The following is a 25,716-nucleotide window of genomic DNA, read 5'->3' on the forward strand; positions in this document are numbered from 1 at the left end:
CTCTCATTTTTGTTCGTTGATGAGATTTGGGCAATGTGATTTCTTTGGTAGAATGGAGGAGGGGGGGGGATTGAATCCATTAGGCAAAACAAAAAATCTCCCGAAGAGGAACCCAATATGAAAGGTATTTGTGAATAATGTAACAGTTTTGTTAATTTCAACACTTAATGAACAGTTGAAGACGAGTTATCACCAAGATCGAGTTAAATCTTCGATGAATTCAATAAGTAACAGACTAGATAGAGGTTGCGCGTCTTTGAACTCGTCGTAAACAGCGACAAATTAAGCGAAAGGCTTAACTGCGCTTGAGTTGGCAGCGATTTAAGCCCACGAGGGTGCTTAATACGGCGATGTTCTTGTATTCCGCCTGTCTTGTAAACTACTCCGACGTTATGTGGTCGTCCATAGAACTTTATTTACTTTATTAATTCGAAGGAGACTGCAGAACGCGCCGTTCCCCACTCGCCCCTCCTCGTATTTGTTTTCTTCCCTCTATTTTGGTGTAAAGAAAGTTGCCATTTGACCACAGGCTCCCCGAGGATATCCACTTGCCGTTACTTTGGATTTTAGTCATTTATTTTCCGCCCGCTGCAAAAACCTCAGTTCATTGCCGGGTTATTCGGCTGATTATTCACGCGCGTCTGTACACATACCTAATGCCACCAGGCTCCGTGACATTGTGTGAAGGATGCAGACAGCGGCATAGAAATTTGCGTGGAAGAATGAAGTCCCACGGTAATTACTTAATTAAAGGTCCCGGTGAGGTGGCCCCGCTGTTTATCTTTTACATATCGCGTCAACGCCATCAAGACGTGAAATCTCGGTGGAAGGATTAAAACTGGCGGAGATGTTGAAAAACTGATGGTGTGCCCTTCTGTACATTAGTTAGGCTTCGTGCATTTGGAGAGAGAAGTTTATTTCTTAGCGTCTGTGCACGCTGTTTGCTGGTGAATATTGTGCACGATGTTTACAACTGTCAGCTTTTCAGGTGAAATTTGTTTATGGACTAAAACATGAATAATTAATTAATGTTCAGTAAGAAAATCTCTAAGGATCTGTAGGAATCGTGTGAAATTCAGAGAAACAAAATGAATAAAAATGATTCTCTCTCTTTTATCTTCAGATGTCTCTTTCTTTCTTCCTTCCTCTATTTTTTATTTTCTTCTCTCTCCCCCTGTAGTTTTATCTTTTCTTGTCTTCTCTTCTCTGCCTGTATTTTTTTATTCTCTTCTCTCTCTCTCTCTGTATTTTTCTCCTTTCTGTGTGCATCTTTCTATTCTCCTTTCTCCTCTTTGTCTGCATTTTTCTCTTCTCTTTTCTTCTGTTTCTTTCCGCTTTTATTTTTTCTCTTTTCTGCTCTGTCTCTCTCCTTCCTTTTCTCTTCCCTCTCTTCTCTGTACAAAAGCAGTAGCTTTTGCATCTTCGTCAAAAAAAAAAAAAAAAGTCTTCACACAGAAGTTACACAAACAAGTAATGCTAGGTAGTCGTAGAAAGTGACAGTAGGTATTGCTTATGTTCGTTGTTGAGACATTGAGAAACCGTTTCCTTAGCTGCTGGCCTCTGCTTAACCTACCTTTTACACATTACACTCGAACTGCGCGTGGTACACGGCATTCCATTTTAGACAAACTATGATAAATGGCCATTCGCTGACACCCCGATCAACTTCTCGCACGTGCCATTAGGACCCGGTTGGTCAGTGTCGAACGTAATTTGCTTAGTTCCGCTAGCCAAATATGATTACAAAATGGAGCCAGCGCTACGTCCTCGCAGAGCTAGCGACGGAAGGAGAGAATTAATTTACCAGTCGCGTGGGTAATGGTCACCCCGGGACTCTGTAGCAGTCTGCGGTTAAATTGACACGAGCTTGTTGAGAACACAATAACTAGCTGGCAGGTAGAACTTTGAGTTGTTGGAAATTTGTTCGAATCCTTTGTTAATCAAGTGTGGGAGAAATTAAGTTCTGCGACGGGAAAATATTCTCGGTGATGGCGCCAGGGTAGTTCCATTAGAAGAATCTGCAGCTTTTGGGCATCTCGTAGCTGCAGCCTTCACTTTCTCCACGAACAGATGAATGCGTAGATTTCGAGTGACCTCCCAAAATCGTGAAGAACTCATCAGGCTGTTAGAAAAGGCAGCCACCTTGAAGTCTCGTCAAGTTAAAATTGAAATTTGTCGTTTGTGTCCATGCGGTTATTATAGGACCAGAGGAGTTTACTTGGTAGGGGCAGATCAGGGATTTGCAGCTACAGTGCCTGTTGTTAGCAATGATCCACTCATTTTGTAGCGTTGCGCAGGTTCGAATGCAAACTCTCTCCCTGCACGTTGAGTTGTCGACTGCGTGCGTGGAGGAAAATAAGAGAAAAAAAAATCATACGTGGGAAATAATCCGCCTTTTATTGTTAGACATAATTAGCAACCCAATAACCTTCGCTGTGTAAATTCTGAAGATCAACAAAAAATATGAAAAGATAAGATTAATAAGAATAAAAATAATAAAACGTCTCCTTGGCTGGACTTAGTAATTTCTTTTATTTAATAAAAAAAAAAACGGAGTATAACCAATGTCAACTTCTTTCACTTCATTTTGCCATTTCTTTTAACTATTTATCCAAACCCTCCCTAAATTTAGGTAGCTTCTAAACTCCGCAAGAGCACGCGGGAGTTTTTTTACAACACCCAATTACTCTGACTTAAGGAAAACTTTTTGGATATATGTTCTGCAGTTATTCCCTCGTGTTATCACATGTGACTAAGCTTAAAGACTTCCTCAGTAGTTAGTTTACCCGATCCTTTTAATGCCTTAAACACGCGATCAGATCACTGCAGACAGCCGGTTTTCAAACATTGTAACATACAGCCCTAGAGTTTCTCTTAATAAGAATGTCAAGGGAGAGGTTCCCTTTGTTAACCTCTTCAACAAGTCAACATCTTTCCTAAAATAGGAGCCTTTACGTTCACGATATAGCCTAACTATTGTTTTATATAATGAAATAATCTTGTTGTCTTTAAACTGTGGATTACTTTATAAACAGAATTTGCATGTATTCTGATATCTAGATATTGTAACCGAAACGTTTCGAGAGATTCGAAGCAATTAGCTCGATTATTTTTAATTAAATTGTTTCATTAATAGTTTTAATTAGTAGATTTCCAAATTGCAACCATATTCTTGGGAAACAAAAAATGTCAATTGATGTTAACTTCTTAATAAAAACTAAGAAATGTATAAGAGCTTTAGATACGTCTTTTCAAACATGTGGTATAAAAAGAAATTATCTGCGATTGCTCTTCCCAGATCATTAATCAAATGTATAATATTTTAATGTCGCAAAAACTGACTCAGAGTTTAAGTACTGTATAATAACCTTTATTCTTGGGTCGTTATATGTTAAAACACTTTTTCTGTTGTATTTTTACTTATATGAAGATTATTTACGTAAAAGATGATAATGGGCCTAAAGGAGATCCAAGGAAAACTCCCGTGCTTAATATAAAGTCTGAATAGTCCTTGATCAAGATTGATTATAAATATAAACAGAAAATTTAATTTAATTTTTAATAATAATAGTGCAACAGCGGTCAGCAAAACACATATTACTACAAATGACGGATTCTTTCAAAACTAGGCAAGGTTTTTTTTTTTTTTTAATAAAATTTCACTCTTTTTGAATATTAATTAAACTTTTCTAGTAGGTCTATCTTCTTCCTTGTTTAAGGTAAATAATTTTCATGCTAAGAAATGGACCCTGCATCTTAAGCGGCAGTTTGCTGCCATCGCGACTGGTAATTTAGATGCACGTGAATGCTGGGGAATACCTGCTGCAATAGTCAAGAACGTGACACTTGAGACCCTATTTTATTACTTTTTGGACGGAATCATGAATCAGTTTCTTGGAGTGGAACTCCCCTGAACAAATGCGTTCCGCTCTTTCCTTGAAGTCCCATTTACTTCAGAGGTTACTGCAGGAACGAGGCATAAAATTTCTTATTCAGTGTCCACGTAACTATGCGTCAAGCTCTCGATCATGTAGGCATCAGATTGATCGGAAAAGGAGTTTAGTGCGAGCTCTGCCCGTTTCTGTCAATACTGCCACAGTTCTGGGACGAGACTTCTAGATAAGTTTCCAATGACCCACTTGGGTGACAACTATTAAATATCGGATGGATGACCACATTCGTAAAAGAGGACCAACCCTTCGATAGTAAGATAGCATAAAATCACGTATTACAGAGCATTATTTCAATTTCTGATCTGCATTTTGACGAATTGTTGGGTTGCGATGACATCTCCATTAAGATCTTAAAAAGTGGATCGTATAAGTGTTTTGACTTGGTAGGGGCAGACCAGGTAATTATTTGGTTTTTCTCCCTCCTAATGGAACCCTAAAGGCGCATTTTAGCCGCAATAGCTCTTGCGCCACGTACACCTAAATTAAATCAAATCCCTCCTGATGGGAAAACTGATACTGATTCATCCAAAGTTAATGCATTATAAACAACTTGTAGTCTTTTTCGGCTTGCCGTTGTTTTTAAGTCCTCTTTAGACATTTCTTTTTTTCAAACCTTGAGAATCAATGAAACCCAAATTTGGTGGTGGTTGTTTAGTTTATGCACCAACGCAACTGAAGTTATGAGGCACCAATATAATTGTTGACAAATGTGATTAATCTATCGTCAGTTTGCTGGGTTAAAATCGGAATGTATGGAGGAAAATCAGAGTAACCCTCGCTCAATACCGACTAACTTGTCCACAGTGTAAAAAAAAAAAGAGAGAGAAAGAAAAGAAAAACAACTATAAAAATTCCTGCCCTATTTAAGGTATTTGAATCAACGTCACATGGTGTGGAAGGGCGGTGCAATGACTTAACCACTTTGCTATCAGAGAGCGCAGTGAAGTGGTCTGAAAATTCTAATTGTAAAGAATGACAAAATAAACCAAGTATTTAAAGTTTAAGTATATTTTAAATTGCTTTCGGAAAATTTTATTTAAAATTAATGAAATCCCCTTTAAAGTAATAAAAATTAATTTTTACCAATGAATCATTTTTTATTTTAATGATTATTCCATTTTATTTAAATTTGTTAAGTACTGTATTTATTATTTTCTTTTAACCTTTGTAATATATTTATAAGTTTAAATATGTTCTTTCACGCATTATAATATGGCCGTTCCTATAATGTGCGTTTATTATTAATTTTTTTTAAATTAAAAAAAAAAGAAAAAATCATGTAATAATTAAAAAAGAAAACAGAAATATCAAATAGAGAGTATGCCTAAAACAAACACAGAAGCAGGTTATACAATTAAAAAGAAGCGTATCAAAAAATTGTTTTACCGGGATGTTTAAACAGTTTTTAGTGGGGGAGGGAACCACTTTACATATTTTGTTTTTATAGTTGTGTACCTTCAGAATTATGAAACGCAGAACGAACTTTGCTTTTGCCTTGTATTGCACTAGTTTTGAACAAATGGCATAGTAAAAAACCAATCTGGTTTATTTAATGGATGCCATATTATGATAGTGTATTTTGGGACTAATTAGTCTGTAGATATCACCTCCTGTCTGAATACCAATAAGTTCCCAAAACAGGCTTCATAGACATAGTGGCCAGAGCCGGACCAAGGTATTCTTACCCCCCCCCCCCCCGGCAGAAAGATTTTTCGGCGCCTTTTTACTAAGAATATATATATTTCTTGCCCGATTGTTCTTCTGTTTTTGGCGCCCCGGGCAAATGCCCTATCAAATCGTGCCTTAATCTGCCACTGATAGTGGCATAGTGGTTAGAGTAAGGCGCCACCTGTGGCTTCATAGGCAGAGTATCTCGGTGTTTAAATTTAGGCATCGGCAACCCTAGGTACGCGTACCAGCAGCTAACACGCGGGAAGATTTTCTTTGACACGCCGATGGTACGATATTTATTCGAATTTCTTATTTCTCCGTTCATGCACCTGTCCAAGTGGTACGCATGAAGATGGTTTTAGTTTTAACGAACCAAAATGGTACTCACGAGTTAAAAGATTACCCACCCCAGGTTTCAGTAAATAGCAGGAATCATTTGTACAAGTAGAGCGTAGACTCGGTCTATATGTGGCATTGATTGCATGTTGTTTGTGAACATGTTTTATTTAAAAAATATCTTAAGAAGTAAATTCATTTGTACTGATGCCATCTCTTTTAAGGTACTTTTCTGTGAGCTTTGAAGTAACATCGTACTTTTATGTGATTTGGCTGCTAATGATACACCTCTTGCATCGTTCCTTAGTTTTTAAAATTACAAGAAGGTTGTATTCTGTGTTTTGTTATGACGAAAGACAGTGCTTCCCAGCTATTAGAAAAAGAAAGTACGAAATGTCTTTAGGTATTTACAAATTTTCTCCCCTAATGAGATGTTTCTTATACGACTTAAAAACGCCTGGAAAGGCTACACTCTTGTGACATCTGTTCTCACGATGAATCATTAAGCACAGAACAAAAACTTCCAATATACCATAGAGATTTTTAGGGGAGGGGACGCAAAGTTCACCCTAAAACAACAAATACAAATTAATGATAACCGAGGTGAGTGCAGAAGTGTGTAGCGATTAAAAATACTGACTTAATTATTAGATAAGGTAGAGTGACTTATCACAAGGAATTGCTCTAATAAACAAGTAACTTCGTAAGGGTTATGTGAAGATAGCTTTCTAAAGATATTTATCACCAGTATTATATTTTAATTTCGGGAATAGTTTTGTGGTTGATAAACCTGAGCCAACGTACCAGAAGGTAGTTCATGTTCTCTTTTAGCACACGAGGGAGGGGGTTCTCCCATTTCCTGTAGTGCGTTATTTGACTCGGTCGCCCGAATAAATTTTAAGTCAACACTACCCGGATTTGCTGGTTCTTCTATGAGCGATTGATAAAAAGCAATCTAATGAGTTATTAATTACTGTGGGTACGCACTGTTTGCTTGATTAATGAGGGGATGACGATGTGGTAGGGTCACTAGTGGAGAGAGAGCATTAAGCTGCACAGACTGCCAATTAAGAGCAGAGCTTACAGCAACTGAATTAAACCATCAAAAGCGTATTAAAGTGAAGTAATATATGAATTAATGCACAACAGAAGATCTTGTATCAACCTCAGTTGGATCAGTCTTTTTTTTTTTTTTTTTTCTTCTTTTTATGATTCTTTTGTTTGTACAAGTGAGTGGAAATCCACTAGAAACCTCTCGTAAAGATAAGATATCTTAAATCCCACAAATTAGGAAGATGATTTTATATCTAGCACGTCTTTATTGCTTGAGAATGGATTTAATAAATTGCATTCTTGGTGGATCTTTTTGCTATAAGACAGCCATACATAAACTTAACTGTTCTTGCTTATACTCCGGCAAGACCACCAGGTCGTTGGAGTTTACAATAAATCATCAATACAAATATAAGTCGTATTTAGAAGTCACGGGTTTGAACCCTGGTCGACTCAAAGAGCACGTGCTATCGCACTGTCTCTCCTGACCACTCGGCTACGTCAGGCCTCCAAAGATTTCACTTAGTAATATAATTGTAGACACTGATTTGGTGTTATTTCCAATCAACCATTCTCTCCAATAATTTAGAACATTTACTGTAGGTCACTGTACACTAAACAGGAAAGAACTCTTCCCCCCCCCCCCTCTATGTATTCAACTTACAATTTCCGGTCATCGGTTCGCTTCAAGTTTCAAAGTGGCGTGGTGCGAAGCCCAATTATATTTTCTGTTTCTTCTCACACCAAATAAAATTAAACACGATTATTCTGGCCCTCGGGCTGTTCCATTTGTACGAACCCATTCATTTGTATACTTGAAACTTGGAGGGATTTAAAGGACCTTAATGATTTCAAGTTAATCCAGCGTAAACTCTGCCCACCAGCCCAAGTAATAAAAGATATATTGCAAAAGCATTTGATAGGTACTTGATTAATGCACGAGATTTTTACGTCACCTTAATTGCTTATGAAGTTTTTTTTATGTGGACTGGGTGAAAGCTAATATTAGCCTCAGGTGAGCCTATAACTTATCGGGGGAAAAAATCTCTTTACTTCCCAGCTGCGCTCATTAACACAACCTAAATACCGAAAAAATAGGACTTCTTAGAAGAGAGGGAAAAAAAATTGCGTTCTTTATATTTTACACTAAAAAGGAGAGTTTAATAAAAGCTGCGGAGAAAATCAATCGAAGCTACCGACATTTTTGTGTTGTGCTGTAGTGGCTGAACATCATTTCCAGCATCGTTGATTGTCAGAGACGATATGTTGACAAAATGAGCAATTCAAACAGTTCATTGGCAAATTTAATTTTTTTTTTATATCACGTGTGTAGATTGAGTTAGACATATCACATGTATGAAAGACATATACAGACACACATTTTCTGTTTTTATCCCCCCCCCACACACTCTCTTTCTCTCCGTCATTACACTTAATTTTTTTTCACGTCTTCTCATCTGGCTATTTTTACTGCTTTCTCACACTTTTCTATCTTCTTTATGGGCCATTTTCACAACGTAGTTGAGTTAGTCGGTCTCAGGTGAGGTACTTGTTTTTTTTTTTTTTCCCCAGAAAACGCGGGTTTGCCCAGCAAACTGACCACGAAACAAACGCAATTTACAGGCATTATTATATACGGCGTAATATGGTCTAAGTAACAACAACTACCTCTTCCTCTGTCTTCGTCTCTCTCCCCTTGCCATGGGCGGAATCTAGGTGTCTGTGGTGCTCCAAGGGGCCCCTTAGGCTAAGTAGCCAGAAGAACACTAAATTACACAACATAAACAACACAAAACACACTTTGTGGCATTTACAGAGAACTGTATCTCAACACAAGAAATACAGTTGAGATAACTCTCAACACTATGTCCACTATGCCTTCCTCTTCATCTTCCTCTCCTATCTTTATATTTTCGTTTTCCTATGAGCATATATCTCCGTTTTTATGTATATTTCTCTCTCTCTCTCTCTCTCTCTCTCTCTACTTGCTTTAATTTTTCTTCATGTCTAGCTTTTCATTTTATTTGTGTTTATTTTTCCTCTTATCTCGCCTAACCTAGCCTCTTCCTTTTTGTTTATTTATCTTAGGTTTCTCTGTCTATCATCCATTTTTTTGCCCATCCCCTCCCATTTTTTTAATATATTTTGCTGTTTCTCTCTCTCTCTCTCACCTACCCATCCCGTGCATACAGTTGCCTTAAGCAAATCGTCGGATCTCATTTCTGTGAACTTTGCCGCAATTCTTAGCAAGAAGTCGAACGAGAAAAAGGATCAATTACACGGAAGACCATGATGGATCGCTTCCGTGTACGCATATGTGGCACGTGCCAAACGCTTACTACCTTCTTCTTGATCCTTTTCTTGCATAATCTGTCTTTAATCCGATTACAAGGCTGAAGATACCAGGAGGACCCATTAAACCTGCCGACCGCATGATTAAGAGGACGGACATGAATATGCGCAATCTGTGTTAGTGGCTCTTAATGGGATGAGCACGGTCAGGCGGGGAAAGTTAGCGGAGAGAAACGTACGGTGGGTCAATCGATCGCGTAGCGGCCACTACGTTTTCATCACGTCAACAGCAGATAATTACTCGATTTTCCTCCTTTTGAGGAGCGTCCCATTTTTCATGTGGATGAGAACATGTGACACTATAATCAAGACCTTCATTACCAGCACGCCTTGCTCTTCTTTCCTCCCGGCCGATTGGTGGATTTTTCAGACTACCTTCCTGCCCGTGCGGGCGTGTAGAGAGAAAGTGTAAGGCGACTTTCATTTGTTACAACCCAGCTCAACGTGATATCCTTATCGGCTCCTGCAGACAGCAAGGTTCGTTGGAATTCAGACATCCCAATCTGCTTGTGTCGACGAGAGGAAGTGCTGCCGCTTACATTGCCAAATTTAAAAAAATACACGCTACATTTTAAAACATGAACTCTACTAAACTGAGCTGCCTCTTTCAATTTTGTATGGGAACAAACGTGAGCATTCTCCGAAAAATCCATTGGAAATATCTTTAAAACGTGCTTCTATCAATAAAGATATCTTTGTTGAAACTGTCTGTTCTTTGCCGTTTAGTTTGTTGGAATATTCACTTGGGAATCAAATGTGCATCGATACATTTCCGAAGTATTTCATTTCAATTCCTTTCAAATTCCGGTTAATCAATCCAAGACTTCATAACTGATTGAGGAAGTTATTCAGTATTTTGTTAAGTAAAGCCTTCCCCCACCCCTTGAAATCTCTTAACTTTAGCTCCACTGAAGAGACTTAGAATTTCTAAAAAGTGGTTTAAACATAGCGCGAAAGCAGCTAAGTCCATGAGGCATCGGACCAGAATATTAAAAAAATAAAAATTCTTTCCACCTTGACAGAATTCGAACCTTTTCGACATTGGATTGGTAGACCGAATTTTTGCGCAGAAAGTCAGAGAGCCACTGGTTTAATGCATTCCTCTCCCACTATGCTGTGAGTATTATGTTAAGTACTGGCAATCAAACAGAAAATAACTTCTGTTGTTCTGATATTGTCTCTGAACAGAGAAATGAAAATCTTCTCTATGCCCAAATAGATTAAAAAAAAAAAAAAAGAATTTTTAAGTCTTTACCACAACGTTTGTTTCTTCATGTTTGATTACTTTTAAACAATATCTGTAAGGCTAAGCTTTCCCAGTGAGGAAGTAGCACCGAATTCGCCTCTTATTCCTGCCCTAAGTTTGTTGTTTTGTGGGTAGAGAGAAAACATTATTACCATCGATTCTTAAGCTGCGTAGAGAGGGAAATTATTATGTTTCCTCTAAAGTGGGTATTAAGGAATTAGCCTATTTACTCGTAATTTTCAGACCCTAGGAAAAGGCTCATTCCTTTTTATATTTCATGGAATCACGATTAAAAACGGGCGTGATTCCTGTAAACAAACTAATCAAAGAACCTTCAAGGTGCTTTCTTTGCTAAAGTTACCTAACATTCTGTAGGAGCCGATCGGTTCATATTACCACCAATTTAAAATATTAAAAAATTCTGCTAGTCACTATGAACATTAAGTAGAATGGAATGCTATTTGATGAATGTAATTTCGCATATGAAATTGAAATCATTTTCTAATGGAAAAGTGTTTAAGCCAGGCAATAAGCTTACTCATCCTATACATAATGCAGCGGTAATGGCGGTCGTGGTTACGTCACTGATTCTGATTAAAGCACTATTCCAGTATTAGCTATAATATTATGCAGTTCATTGTCAGGGGAACTTTCAGTTGTGGCTGATATCTCATGGCCTATTCTTTGAAGTTAAATAACTGCCTTCTCATCCTCCGGCGTTCAATTCGAACAATATAAATATTCATAAAAATTTCTGAATGCTCACTGGAAAATTGACTTTGGTTTTTGAGGAGAAATTTAAAACTGTAGAATGAAATATTAATTTGTAAATTGTAACTCTATGTGATGATAAAGTTTGTTCGTGTTCTCAGCGAGACCTCATCACTGGGAAGTAAAAGTTAATTCCATAGATCACATGGATACTATATAACCAAAAAATGTCCGGACGCACGAGGGTTTGCTAAAAGGGCTTTTAATTCAAAATCATAATGCGTATTAGGACTACTTTTGGTCTGTAATACGGCGTCAACCCTCCTGAGCGTACTTTCTATCAACCTTCAATAAATGTCGGTTGAATTGCCCCAATTCTTCCTGCAAATTTAGCTGCCAGAGTCAGTTTAGAAAGCTGTTTTTGCCACAGTGTAATCTAGTGCTCCATTTCGTCCGATAAGTACGTATTGGACTGGGGTCTGGGCTCTTCGCCAGCCAGTCCAACTTTTAGATATAATTGGCCACGAACCGATCCTGTATGACCCTCACTGCATGCCATGCAGTGTTGTCACGCTGATGCTGACATGGTTAGTTTCCATAATACTGCCACAGTGTATACAGTGCATAATTGACCAGAATGACATGCAGACATATATAATATCTTATGTAGGATGGTACACTGTGATGACTCTAAAAGGCCAGAAGTGTGTGTAATGTTGTGTTTGTGCAGTGTGTGTTGGGAGGTAGGCCACAACTGCGTTATGTACCATGGCCAACCTCGACAGTCACGCAGTGAATGTTGAATGCAAATTTGGAACCATTCAAAAGAACCTCGTGCCAGCAAGCGGCACCAGGGCGCGCGCGCGCGCACGCACGAACCCTTTCACCCAGGAGACAAGACAGCAGAAGACTAAGAAAATAGCATAAAGGGATAAATGAAAAAAGGCCTGTGCTACTGGATTCCATGACTAAAAGAAAATACAGTATATGTACATCCAGTGACAAATTTTAATGACTAAAAATGGGACTTTCAGGGTAAACGGACCCTTTCTTCAGCATTATAACGTATACAGATTAACTGATTATCATTAGAATCTGTATACGTTATAATGCTGAAGAAAGGGTCCGTTTACCCTGAAAGCTCCATTTTTAGTCATTAAAATTTGTCACTGGATGTATACTGTATTGTTATTTTCTTTTAGCATAAAGGAAGGGGGGGGAAGTTGTTGTTGTTGTTTTCGTTTTTTAGGAGCATTAGCAGCTAAGGCCATATTGCTCCGGGATATGCAGTGGTCATTCCCTGACCTTTCCGCATTTTGCCGTATTTGGTGGTGAAGGGCTCGAACCCCGGTCTAATCAAGAAGCGTGTGCTATGCACTGCTGCTCCTTCCCACCTGGCTACGGAGGCGCGGGGGGGGGGAAGTGGAGTACGATAAAGGATACTGCTCGACCATGTCTTTATTAAGTGCCGCCCAAAGTTTTTTTTTTTTTTTTATGTGAACCCCAAACATGAGAGGTATTAGAACCTATAGTACTTAGTACCGTGCTTGGGTTAGGGTTGAAGGAGAAGTATGGGGGGAGGGGGATGCCGGAAACTTTGCTCTAGAGACTAAACATGGGTTTCACCACTTCAGGCCTCCAATAAGCAAAGTGGTGGTATTTCACCGGTTGATGAAAGCCATCTACCACCTATAAGTAATCCACAAGGAATAAAATTCTTCAGTTAAACAGCAGCAGTAAAGTCTTCCAAAAACAAGACCAACAAGGCAGGTACAAGTTCTATATGTATATCTGTTAATCTGGAGTGGTATCAAAAGTCACTAGTTCACGACGATATTACTGTACAGAGGAAGGGATTGAGTTGCGGAGAGTCTTGATAAAGGATGAGGCAGAAAAGTGTAACATCTGTTAAAATCTTGGCATGTTTTTGAAAAACCAGGAAAATTTTGTTCATAAGGTCATTAGAACGACAAAGTATTTTCATTTATGACGTGTTTTCAATTTGATTGCTTGTATTAACATTGATGTTGAAAGCTCTTCCTACGATTAAAAGCAGCATTTTAGAAGGTTTGAAGGGCCTGGAAATTATTGATAGATTTGAGTAGCCTCTCATATACAAGAGATAAGTTTGGTACTGTTGCCTTAAGAGCCGATCTTAAGGTCAAAAAGAACGTGAGAAGAGTCTTTAGGTAGCGCACATCGACACAAAACAGTTTTAGAAATTCTAGTAAAGTTTTGCGTTAAGCGAGCCATATCCAGTTAGTATAGAAGGTAAACGGGTCTAGTGGATAAACTTTTCTAGTGGATAATGGAAGTAGTGTAGTTTATATTAGGAACGAGTTTTTTAGTAATGGCTCATTTTTGTGCAGAATTCCATCTATTCTGTCAAATGTTGAGCAATAAATTACAGCTTCTATATTTGATCAGAATTTAAACTTCGTGGTTCAAGCACTACTACAGACTGTCATGGGCTGTTTTTCAGCGCATACCATGAGTTAAGCACTACCGTTGATGGTCTCATGGTGGAGACGGTACACTACAAAAGCTTCCTCGAGGAAATATCCACCCAGACACGCCCATTAGAACGAAACTTTATGCAGCCATATTCATTATTCCATTGTTCCGCCTTCTATGTGGGAAGTATGGAGTGATGAATCTGGAGTCTTAGCGTCTGTTCTAGGTACCGTGTTAACAGCTAACCCCCCTCCACACATAAATTTCGGAAACAACACCACTCAGGCTGTGTTTGCATTGAAGACCATGATATTGAGCTTATGCACAGTACGCCAATCATCAGTACGCCATTGATGCTTGGCGTACTGATGTATGTTCTTTGGCCTCTTGGACCTGTAAGATGCAAATCTTACATGTACATATATGAAGGCTAAAGAAAATTTAATAGAGGGTAAGAATTTACATATCTTACAGGGTTTTAGTATGTGATGAGAAATTAAGTTCAAATATTACATGAAAATTGGATCTGAAATAAGTCTGTTCTTGGAAAAAAAGAACAATCGCGACGAAGTAGATTAACGGGAAGCGTTGCTGTAAGTGGAAGAAACAACGGATAGAAAAACTACAGGGGGACTAGACAGCTTACATGGAGTAATATTGTTGTTGTTGTTGTTATTTTGGTTTTTAGGAGCATTAGCAACTAAGGCCATATTGCTCCGGGATATGCGGTGGTCATTCCCTGACCTTTCCGCATCCTCCGTATTTGGTGGTGACGGGCTCGAACCCCGGTCTAATCAAGAGGCGTGTGCGACGCACTGCTGCTCCTTCCCACCTGGCTACGGAGGCGCCTCATGGAGTAATAGGGTCATGGAGCTCGAAGGAGAGAGAGAGAGAGAGAGAGAACTTAGTAAAGATAATACAGAAATAAATGAACGATCATGGTTCTTAAGGAGACAGCCAGGAATAGAGTTTTAGTAGTGAGAGGGAAGGCACTGGTTAGCTGCACCTGTATGAATTCAGAAGATGGTTAATGCAATAGGCATGACTAACGGAAACAAGTGGGTTTTCGGATTGATGGCCAGAACATTCTGGAAACTTTCGAACAAAATGACGTCCTCCGCTACGAACATAGTACCGTCCAATCGGAACGAATCCAAGAAAGGGAGTACGAGGGCCAGCGACCAAATTAGGAGGAAGTTGCTGAGAATTGTGGGAAGTGATTGGCCAGAGAGTAAAGTTGAGAGGAACAAAGAAAAAGGCGCGAAAAATAAACGGGAGAGAAAAAAGAGTTGGGTTGAAGGGAGAAAGAGCGCGGTCTTGGTAGGGTGCGGTCGTCAGAAGAAAAGTGCCGTCAGGTTAGGGATGCAGCTATGTAAGTGGGATTAACTTTGGGAAAAGGGTATGATAAAAAATGCAGCAAGGCGAAGCAGGGAAAAAAGACAAACAGAGAGAAAAGGAAGGAATAAGCATTAGAGTGAAGCAATGGAAAGCCCGAGAAATTCTACTTGGGTGAGGAAGAGAAATTCTGAACAAGAGAAGCCCAACCCATACCATGCAGCAACCATTAGGAAGATCGCTAGTCATATGAGCCTGTAGGAGAGGACCTTGACGAGGGAACGAAGTATAGCAAGGACATCGAAAGTAAGTCCTTTTTTTTTGATATTTATAAAAACGTAAAATATGGGAAAAGACTGATGGACTTTTCCCTTTCTAGCAATTGTACCGAACGAAGGAATAAGTAATGATAACTAATAGATTTAAAGTCAGGGAGCAGACTTTGTAAAAATTATTGGTAGAGAGTGATATAATGGGATGTGTAAGCCCCCTTTGAACTGAAGGCATTGATTAATTAAGGATTTGTAATTCTGAATCATTATCAGAAAAGTTTAGAGACAATGAGAAAGTTATGTCACCCTAGAAATAAACTGTATAATAATAATGTATAGATTCTAAAGTACCAATCAATAAATATAAGTGATTGAGAGAGATTGGTCACTTAAACCATAACGTTGTAATTGCAAGGCTATTAGGGCCATATATGCATATTGGTGTATTTGATAGCATTCAGAGGTGTAGTGAATTTGATTTGAGAGGCTTGTGTTCCAGAACCATAAGTCTGCATAATAGATCTCAAGGGCCATATGTATATGTGATATAAATATTAATCACATGTGTAAGGAAGCTAGATGAAGGATGAACCATCTGTGGCGATAATTTTATTCCAGGACAGAAATGTACTCGTGTAGGAGTTATAGAACGAATTGTAAGTAAATTGTATATATGTCTATTCAATGTTATAATATATGAATACTTTTTTTGAATCTTTTTTTAAATCTTTGTTTTACTTTTGGTTACTATGTCTATGGAGTATTTTTATTCAAAGAGAACAACACCCAGCCCGAAAACACTATGCTGATACCACCTTGGCTGGGAAACAAGAAAGAAAAAAAAAAAAAAAACTGAGAAACTGGAAACTTCTGATTTAAGTACGTAGTTAGGTTGCATGTGGGCTCATCCTATCTTTGAATTTGAATAAAAAAAAAAAAAAAAAAAAAAAAAAAAAAAAAAATTGGATTAGAAGTAAGTTCCCACAATTGGCGATAGTCAACAAGGATCATCCCCACAGACCTTCTTCATAATGTTTTCCGCAGGCAACTACCCTCTTTATGGTTCATCGAACACTTTCTGTGGGTTCGTTAAGCTGTCTAGACTTTTATTATTATTATTTTTTCATTGAGCTATCACCTTTCATCTATTGCCTATCAAAGGTCTCCCACTTTGAATAGCACCCGTCACGGCGAATTTTCGGAGTTTCATACGAGTCGCAGTTGTGGGTACAGAAAGGTTACTGATGTGGCATCTAGTCGTCATCACATATTGTAAGTTCTGATCCACGGCCACACTGAGTTCTAAAATTCTGTTTCTGTAGACCTACGAAATTTATGGGGGGGGGGCTTTTAGCACGGTACAGATATACCTGAAGGGTGGACGCCCGAATCTTTTTATATCATACTTTTAATTGGTATTTTATATGTACTATATGACCAAAAATATTTGGACATCCCCCTTTCACGAATATTTATAAGTCTCCTGCGTATGCACATCGGTCCGCAGGTTTACACTAGCAGTACGCTGAGTGACGACAATTCGTACAGAATGGGATGAGGAAAGTCTCATTTTGTATTAATTTGTGCCGAAACAAGAGAAACCTAGACTCAAGAGATGTGATAGCAGGTTATCACATAAGCTGGACAAAAAAAAAAAAAAAAAAAAAAACAGAAAAATTGTGGGACAACATCTAAGGTCAACTTGGATGTTGTCCTTTTCACTATGTATGTAACATCATACATCTAGTAATAAGATGGAAGGAGGATTTGGTGCAAAATTGTTTTGCACCAACACTGAAGTTCGGTGACGACAGTGTGATGTTATGGACTTGATTTTTATCGCTTTTTAGGCGTGTTAGTATATATGCATAAAGCGCCCATGCCTTTATCAAGTCTGTCCTCCCTAATGTAATAACTGGACTCAAAGTAGATTTTCATGAAATTTTATATTTGGCTCTTTTAAAACGATTTGTCGAGCTTTTCCAAATCTAATTAAAATCGGACTAATGCAATTCCGGAAATTCCAGTTTTACTTTTTTCTTATACTGTATATTATATAGTCTATCTATACACCGTATATTGAAGCTGAAGCATTGGATATTATGGTTGTTGCTGTGCGCTGATTGGAGGAATGAATGGGCAAAGCGCTGAAACGAAAATGTTCTCGCCTAGAAATCCTTGCTTTTTGGTCTTTTTTTTTTTTAAATAAAAATCATGAATTATTACTGTTTGCTAACGCGCCTGAACTGTAACGCTTTGCGTATTTTATTTAACTTGTTTGACAGTGGCTACGATGTGAACAAAGCGAATTAGTTAGTCTTAGGCGAGGGTAGCAAACTCGAACACGTACAATTTTTACATAGGGTGTATAACTACTTGCTTTAATCTAAAATGGATAACTCTTATTATTATTAATACTAACTCTTGTTCGTGTTAGTATTAAAATGGCAAAGTGATGCAAGAAATCGGACTTACTCAAAAAATAAAGAAACAATTCCCCACAGTCACTTATACTTTCCCTATATTAAAAAGTGATTATCTAATTCCTCTTTTAACTTTACAAAACTCTCAGCCTCTACCACCATATCAGATAATTTATTCCAATAATCTGCAAACATGCTGCCGAAAGGCAAATTTCATGAGATCCAACCTTTCTATTACTGTCTAAGATTTTATATTTGTGGATCCACTAGTTCTCGTCTCTCTTAGCAATGAAAATATGCATCCCTCGTTCATTTTACTGATCCTCCTCAGGGTTTTATATACCTCAATCAGTAACCCCCCCCCCTTCCAAGATGTCTAGTTTCAAGATTTGCGGTCCGCATCTTTTAAATTCTTATATGGACATCGATTAGCATCCTTCACAGTCTGGTTTCCTTTTTTTTGAACCCTGCTGTTCCAAAACATTCTGAATACTTTCAGAGTCCTAGTGAAAGCAGAGAAGTAGCTGTATCCTTATGCAATAATTTGCAGAAAATGTTCCTTCTTGGGGGTTATACTTGATATTAAAATATTTTTGATTTTCATTTAGATGTTTTTTCAGTTAGTATCCCAATACGTGTTAGAGGATTGTGTATGTATATGCCTGTGTACACACACACACGTTCACAGATAATATTGGATATTTTGCGAAATGTGAAAACTGAAAGACAAGAAATAGCAGTACTTTGTATACATGTCACAGTAAATGTTTTCCTATTTGTTTAAAACATAGCATATTTTGATATTAAAAGGGTTGCGGACGAGTCAATTAATATTCTTCGTTTAGCGTTACAAATAGGCTTTGTTATGCAACCAATATAAAATACACTACCTCCCCGAAAGTAATCGGGCACAGTGTTTTGAAAACACACGAGTTTTAATGAAAAAATTAATAAGGTGTAGTTCATCTTTAGTCCATGTGACAGCATCTTTTGGTCACAATTACAACGTGGATCATTTAAGTCCAATTCTTTTTGTGGCAAGCAACAGGTATATTTGCCCATTCCTCCTTCAATGTAATCGCCAGTTCAGCTGTAAGGGACGTTTTTCCTGTGTCCTGATCCTGTTGAGGTCTGGACAGACCAGGAAAGTTGTTGGACTCAGTTTTCCCACAACCGAAGTTTTTACACTGCTCGCGTTATAGGATGGAGCATTGTCGTGGGATATATTTCTACAGACCTCAGAGCGGGGGGGGGAACTACAGAATTGTCCAGTAGTGCACGTCTTTGCCACTATATAAAAAAGTGGTCCGAGTTTAAACCATGAGAAGCAGCTGCATACCATCTTCTTGCCTTCTGCGAATTTCATTGTGAGCTGAATCTCTACGGTATATGACGTTTTCCAGACATTCTCCACACCTGTATTCGTGCGTTTGAGCTAAAGACTGAGTAACGCAATTCGTCACTCCATAGAACCTGTTTGCACAGTCCAGTAACAATGGATACCACGACAAATGATGGAACCCACAGCAGATCTACTGACCGTGAATATAGTTACTGGATACCCTGTGGACATTTGGAGCTCCAACGTGGTGTTTTCCAAGGACGCCGCTCGGTTTGTTCTCTCTACATTCTTCAGGGATCGGCAATTCGTCCCCGTCAGTTTTTTTTTTTTTTTGGTTTTTCTTTTTTGGTTTTTTTGGTCTTTCCTTTTTTTTTGGTTAGGAATGTGAAGAAACTGTGTTACTTCACAGTTTGTGGGCATCTAAAACGCCAGGCATTTATCTTTTCATTATATCGGCTACGGTTGACTTTGCGTAGTTCAAATACATGGCTCTCACAAGGAATGCCAAATTTCTGATAGGACATCCGATGATTAGATCTCCATATAACCGCAGGCAACTTATTATGTCTGTTTGTAAATATATCTGCTACTGCCTGTACCCTTTTAAATCTATTCCTGTTTTGCGTGAATCTTATTTACATCGTTCATTACATTAGGAGGTGGTGTGTGAATACTTTTGGTCGGATAGTTTACAGTATCGATACAAAATATATAAAACACGTGTTATACTTTTTCCCGCCATGCTTGACATGACGTCGTTGACTACCATGTGATTAGCTAACCGTAGTAGTACGCGAAAATTTTTTTGTTTTCTAGTTTAAAAAAAAAAGTGTTTCAATAAATTTGTAATTTAGTTATTATTAATATTAAGAAATTAGTTAGTACATTTATGAAACCATACGTACATTTTATTGTTGTAATATTTTTATATAAAAAGAATTGCATAACTAATTGAGTGGTGAATCGCTTTTTATTATACAAAAATATATGGTAATGTCATCGCAAATTATTGTACAATATGGTAGAGTTATGGTGTTTCTTGCTCATAACTCTAATTCTACAGCTGCAAGGTTATTACGTGCTGCAATTTCTACCAGTTGTTTGCGTCAGCGACATAATACACAATGGCTCTATATTTCGCCATTGTGTATTATATCTGTAGAGGTGTCTGTTGCATGTTGTACGGGTTGAAAAGCCCGGAATAACTCATGGGGAAACTCTACTTCCTCCACCTGAAGGAGTAGGGTTCCCCTGAAGATCTTGTCGGCTAACTACAACCTCGATTTGAATGGAACTTTAGAAATTCCTCCAGTCATAGATGGGAATCGAACCTAGACCTCTGAAACCAAGTGGAAAGTGGCGAAACCGCTTTACTGACAGAAAGTCACGGATGACTTTCTGTCAGTGACAACAGATCGGGGGACATGCAAATATTCTCGTATCTAAGAGACAAGAAAATAGATATGGGCAGTGGAATCCTCAAAATCAGATATCCATTGTTGATGTTTGGCGAACAGTTTTAAAGCAAGAGAATGCTTGTTATGTATGCCTTTTATTAAAAAGAGAAAATATAATATTACGTTTAAAGAATGTCTATCCTGGTGGAAATGACAAGATTTCTTATTAGATGGCGACTTGAAACGGTAATTAGGACAGAACTAGAATAATGACCTCTACTGGAGACTCACTAACTCAGTACTGGGTGCAAAATTCTAGATGTTTTCTCAGTTCGGCGAAGGGATTCGAACCCTAACCTTTCCGCTCAGCAGGCACAAATCGTTACCCACCAAGCAACGGAGGTCCTAGCCAGTGAAAGATACGGTCGTCGCTCGAGCTCTTCGGCGTTACACAAACAGTGATTCATAGGTACCCAAGCGTCACGGGAGGCTACTATAAACGCTAATTGGCCATACAGTTATGTGATAGCTCGCGTCTTTGACAAATGTGCTCACTTATCTAACCTGGGTGTTCGCCTGCCTGCCTCCATCAAATCAATAAGTGCAACAGTCATAACGGAGATTTATACCCGACTAAGAGCGCGCTCTCTCCACGGCCCAGGCGGCGACACTTGGCGGCGTTTCGGTAATCACAATCGAAGAACCGACTTAATCAACCGTAAATGTAACGGGGAGTGAATACTCCGGCGTAGGATAAGGAACCAGTTTAGAATATGTGCGGACGAAAGAACGAGGGGTTAAATGATGGGAGGATTAAACACCTGGCGTGATTGTCCGATCACCTTTATGATGACCAATGGCCATTAGTGCGTGCACTTACACCATACAGCGACAACCAGGCGGTGATCAGACATACCGATCGCCGCCTGCTTCAGATGGCGGCAATCGCACTATATAAATCACAATGCATATCACGGCGTCGTTTATAACCTTGTCGAAACCAGCGCAGTTACCTATATGGGAACACGGACATTAATAAACTCGTTTGTACAGTGGCGCGATCAATCTGGGAATTTAACATTCCATCGGATAACACAGCCTCATTTCTGTAGGCCAAGTCACGTGATCTGGCCTTGCGAAGCAAAGCGAATATTACTTTACTTCGGCTATTTCTACATTAATTTCAAGGGATTCGCCACACTCCTTTCCTTTACGGCATTACTCACAATCTGCACGACGTTGAAGACGATAAATCCATATCTGAAATGGGGAGTATGCGCGAAACAGTCACCAGTTCCCTTAATCTTTTGAAATTCTTTTTAAAAGAATTAAAAAAAAAAAAAAAAAACTGACAGCTGCATTTAAAAGAATTTGTAATACTTGGTAATTCTGGGTTCCTTCTCGGCCATTTCAATGACAGTGGTTTACCCATTATTTAGTTTATCTGTTTATTGACCAATCAATTAATCTTACTCAGCCCTCTTTCTACACGTTGTAACACCCACTTTCACCAATTATTAACTGTGTTTTTATTATCGAACTTTACAATTCATTATTAATCAACCATAATTTTAAAACCGAGTAACTAATGTTGCTACTTGGACAGTTGAAATTTTTTTTTTATAAAATGCGGATGTCTCCAATTATTCGGTCATTTCAATTTCGTCACAAAAAGGTTTTACGCTACGAGAGCTAGTATGATTGTATATGCTGAGCGATTTACTCTTCAACACTGCTATTGATTGCGGGCACGTGGGCCTGGCTAGAAGCCGAAGTTCTAGTTCATTCTAAAGGTGTTCAATAGGGTTCAGGTCGAACCTTTGTGTAGGTCAGTGAAGCTTTTGTACTCTCATATCCTCAAAATAGTGTCACTGCAGACTGTGCAGTATGACATGGTGCATTGCCATACTGAAACAAAGGAACCATCACCTCATACTGTTGAAACAGTGTAGAAAATGCAAAATTATTCAGAATGTCAATGTACTGCATGGCATCGTTGTTCCTGGAACAATGACCAATAGTTCCAACCCAGACGGTGTCAGCACCTCCGCCAAACTTCGCAGTTCGGGAGACACTCTGGTAAATAACGTTCTCCAGGTACCTTCGTAACTCAGACGTGGCCATCAGAGCTGAAAACCTCTGCAGTACCGTGATTCATCACTCCATAACGTAGCTTTCTAGTGTTGAGGGACCAGTTATGACGAGTTGTGCACAACCCATCATAACTGTTCCCTCAACAGAAACAACCAAATCGGCAGGGTGCATTAATAATTATTATTAATATTTTAACTATCCCCGGACGTAACCCATATCTGTGTGTATTGGTTATAGATGTGCGTGTTCACAGTCGATCTGCATGAAAAACAGAATAACCCAGTAAAAAATACTACTCCTTCCGCTGGCTAACTACAGCCTCCATTGAAGAGGACTTTAGAAATTCCTCCAGTCATCGACGGAACTCGAACCCAGCCTCTTCGAGTGACTAGTGATGAGACCGCTTTACTGTCACGGAGGACCGGGTGCTTAGTTTGTGCGCTGCAACCCCTCAATAAAATCCGATACTATTTAACGTCCCTGTACTAATATCAGTTCCTGTGGCCTCGCTCGCTGAACTCCTGATTGATAGTGAGATGTGATGGGACCTACGGACCACTCGTTTGAGCACTCTCTCTTATATTTCCGTCAGTTTTTGCGGTCTACCCGAACGATTCCCGGCTGTAGTAGCACCATAACGTTTCCATTTGGTGATTACATCAGTCACAGTGATCTGGGGGATCGCAGCTTTGTGCAATGACACGAAAAGATTGATTGTAAATATGGCATCCTGGAATGATTCTTCGTTCGAGGTCGCCATGCTTAACTTCTCGATCCGCTACTGTATTTCGTTGACGTGCTTGCTTCTAGCGGAAATGCAATTACTTTTATACTATCCTTGACAAGAGAATAGATGGTTCATTTTTCTCAAATCGCAAACGTGTCCGGCACTCTTGGCAGTACAGTATAGATTACATTTAGAATGTTGTGTGTTGTTTCAGACAGTTCTGAGGGTTGTTTTAAATACTACAGAATTGCTATAAGCCGCATGAAATAATAACAATGCACCATCACTTTTATTCGCAAATCTGCAGAAAGAGTAACTTTTTTTTTATTTTCTTTTTCAAAAACTTTCATTCGTATATTGTGACATCCCAATATGGCTGGTCTAGATCAGTTGTTCGTAAAAATTAAGAAATAAGTAAAAAATGAATAAACAAACAAATTTAGATATGTTGTATTTCAGAATACATTTTAGTTTCTCATGGGATCATTCCTCGAAACATTCGCCTGATTTTTACCGGGCCCGAGACCAAAGTTTCGGAACTGCTGTTCTAGCCATTTAAATATTTCATTGTTTAAATATACAGATAATACTCTTACTCAATTAAAAAAAAAAAAAAAAAAACCTTTTTGGAAAAACAATGATAAAAATGACTATAAATGACGATGAAGATCTATTTATAAGTTCGCAAATACAGCATATGTTCTTATTATCAATGACGTATTATATGGAAGAAGTGGGAATGGAAAAAGGCAGTTTTTTTGATACGTGCTGTTCTTATTCTTAAGTAAAAGAAGCGCAATATCTACGGTTATCTAGTTAAAATGTAGCTTACTTTCTTTTTGGGAAAACCCATGTTACGTACCGCACTAATAAATGCTGCCCTGGTCCAAATTACCATTGCTCCCATAATGAAACGGTCTCCTGTCACCTGTCTAAATTATTCAAATCTGTATCGAATGGCATCGTGTACTCTGTTGCCACGGTATCTGATAACCGTATACTCCTGTAGTATTTATATTTCTTTGATGAATTTTTCGTCAAAAAATTATATACGCCCTTGTGGGTAGCACAGTTGGTAGAATCGTCCTCCTCCCCACACCGAATGGAAAAGACCCGAGTTCGAGTCCCGTCGATGACGTAAGGAATTTTTCTGGGTCTTTTTCACAACATGGCTGAGTTAGTCGGTCTCAGGCGAGGGTAGCGTGGTTTTTTATCCCGGAAACTCCTGTTTTTCATCCAGAAAACAGAAATCGATTATAGACAACATACACACAGCAATATGGCTCTAGTTGCTGTTGCTGATGCTCCTAAAACCCTGCTACAACAAGAACAAATTGTATACAATATTTGGTGATTGTGGGGTTGTCGTTGAATATTTCACGATTTACATGCTAATAAAGACCTGTAGAAAAAAACAAGGCAAAATTCGAATTATGAAAGACAGTATAATTCAGCATCAAACTATCTTGTAGAGTGATTAGCCATAATTTTGTAAGATTATACAACAGAAATGTGGAATGGTGCGAACGAATTCAAACTATCAGGGGAAAATATAATTTTTAATTTCTTGTATTTTTTCGATTTGTCTTGCTCGATATGCTGGAAATAATTAATTTATAAGTTTAAGGCTTTGAATGGATTGAGCAAGCTCAATGCTGATGAGATTCTCCCTCTTGCTCAGACCACACACATGAGGGAGCACAAATTAAAATTGAGGAAAGACTGTTGCAGAATGGAGTTTGCCTTTAGCCAGCGGATGGTTGATGTTGGAACAGGCTTTTATCTGTTATTGTGGAAGCGGATCTGCATATTTACTTAACAAGTCGATTTACTTAACAAGTACAGGTCAATGCTGGAAAAAAGTCGCGAGTTAGGGTTAAATTCGAAAGTGTCTGCAATTCTGCCCAGACACGATAGGAGGGAGTATATGATGAGAGCCTTGTCATTCAATTCAACCTTGGAGAGATAGTGCAAGGCTCACGGGGGTAGAATTGTTTTCAGAGTGGTCTGTGCTTGCTAACAGGAGGGACTGCTTCTACAGGGATGGGATACACTTAAATAGAAAGGGCGCAAGAATATTTGCTGATGCTATCAAGGCAGTGTTAGGTGGGTCGCAACACTGCTAGATTGGGGGGAAGGATTCACAGATTAAAAGATTAAGGGTAGCAGCAGGCAGATGCGAAAGTGATTCTTGCACAGCCTAGAGAGCAAGTTGCTGGGGACTTCAAGAGCTGCTGGGAGTCATCAACAACAAGTAAATACATGGGCTCTCTTAGGGTAACTAAGAGTAAGAACAAGTGCATGTATACTTACATGTACACCAGTGCTAGGAATATAGTTAATAAATTTG

The sequence above is a fragment of the Mastigoproctus giganteus genome, chromosome 4 (genome assembly GCF_048544385.1).
Source record: "Mastigoproctus giganteus isolate SK-2022 chromosome 4, ASM4854438v1, whole genome shotgun sequence".
NCBI classification, from domain to species: domain Eukaryota; kingdom Metazoa; phylum Arthropoda; class Arachnida; order Uropygi; family Thelyphonidae; genus Mastigoproctus; species Mastigoproctus giganteus.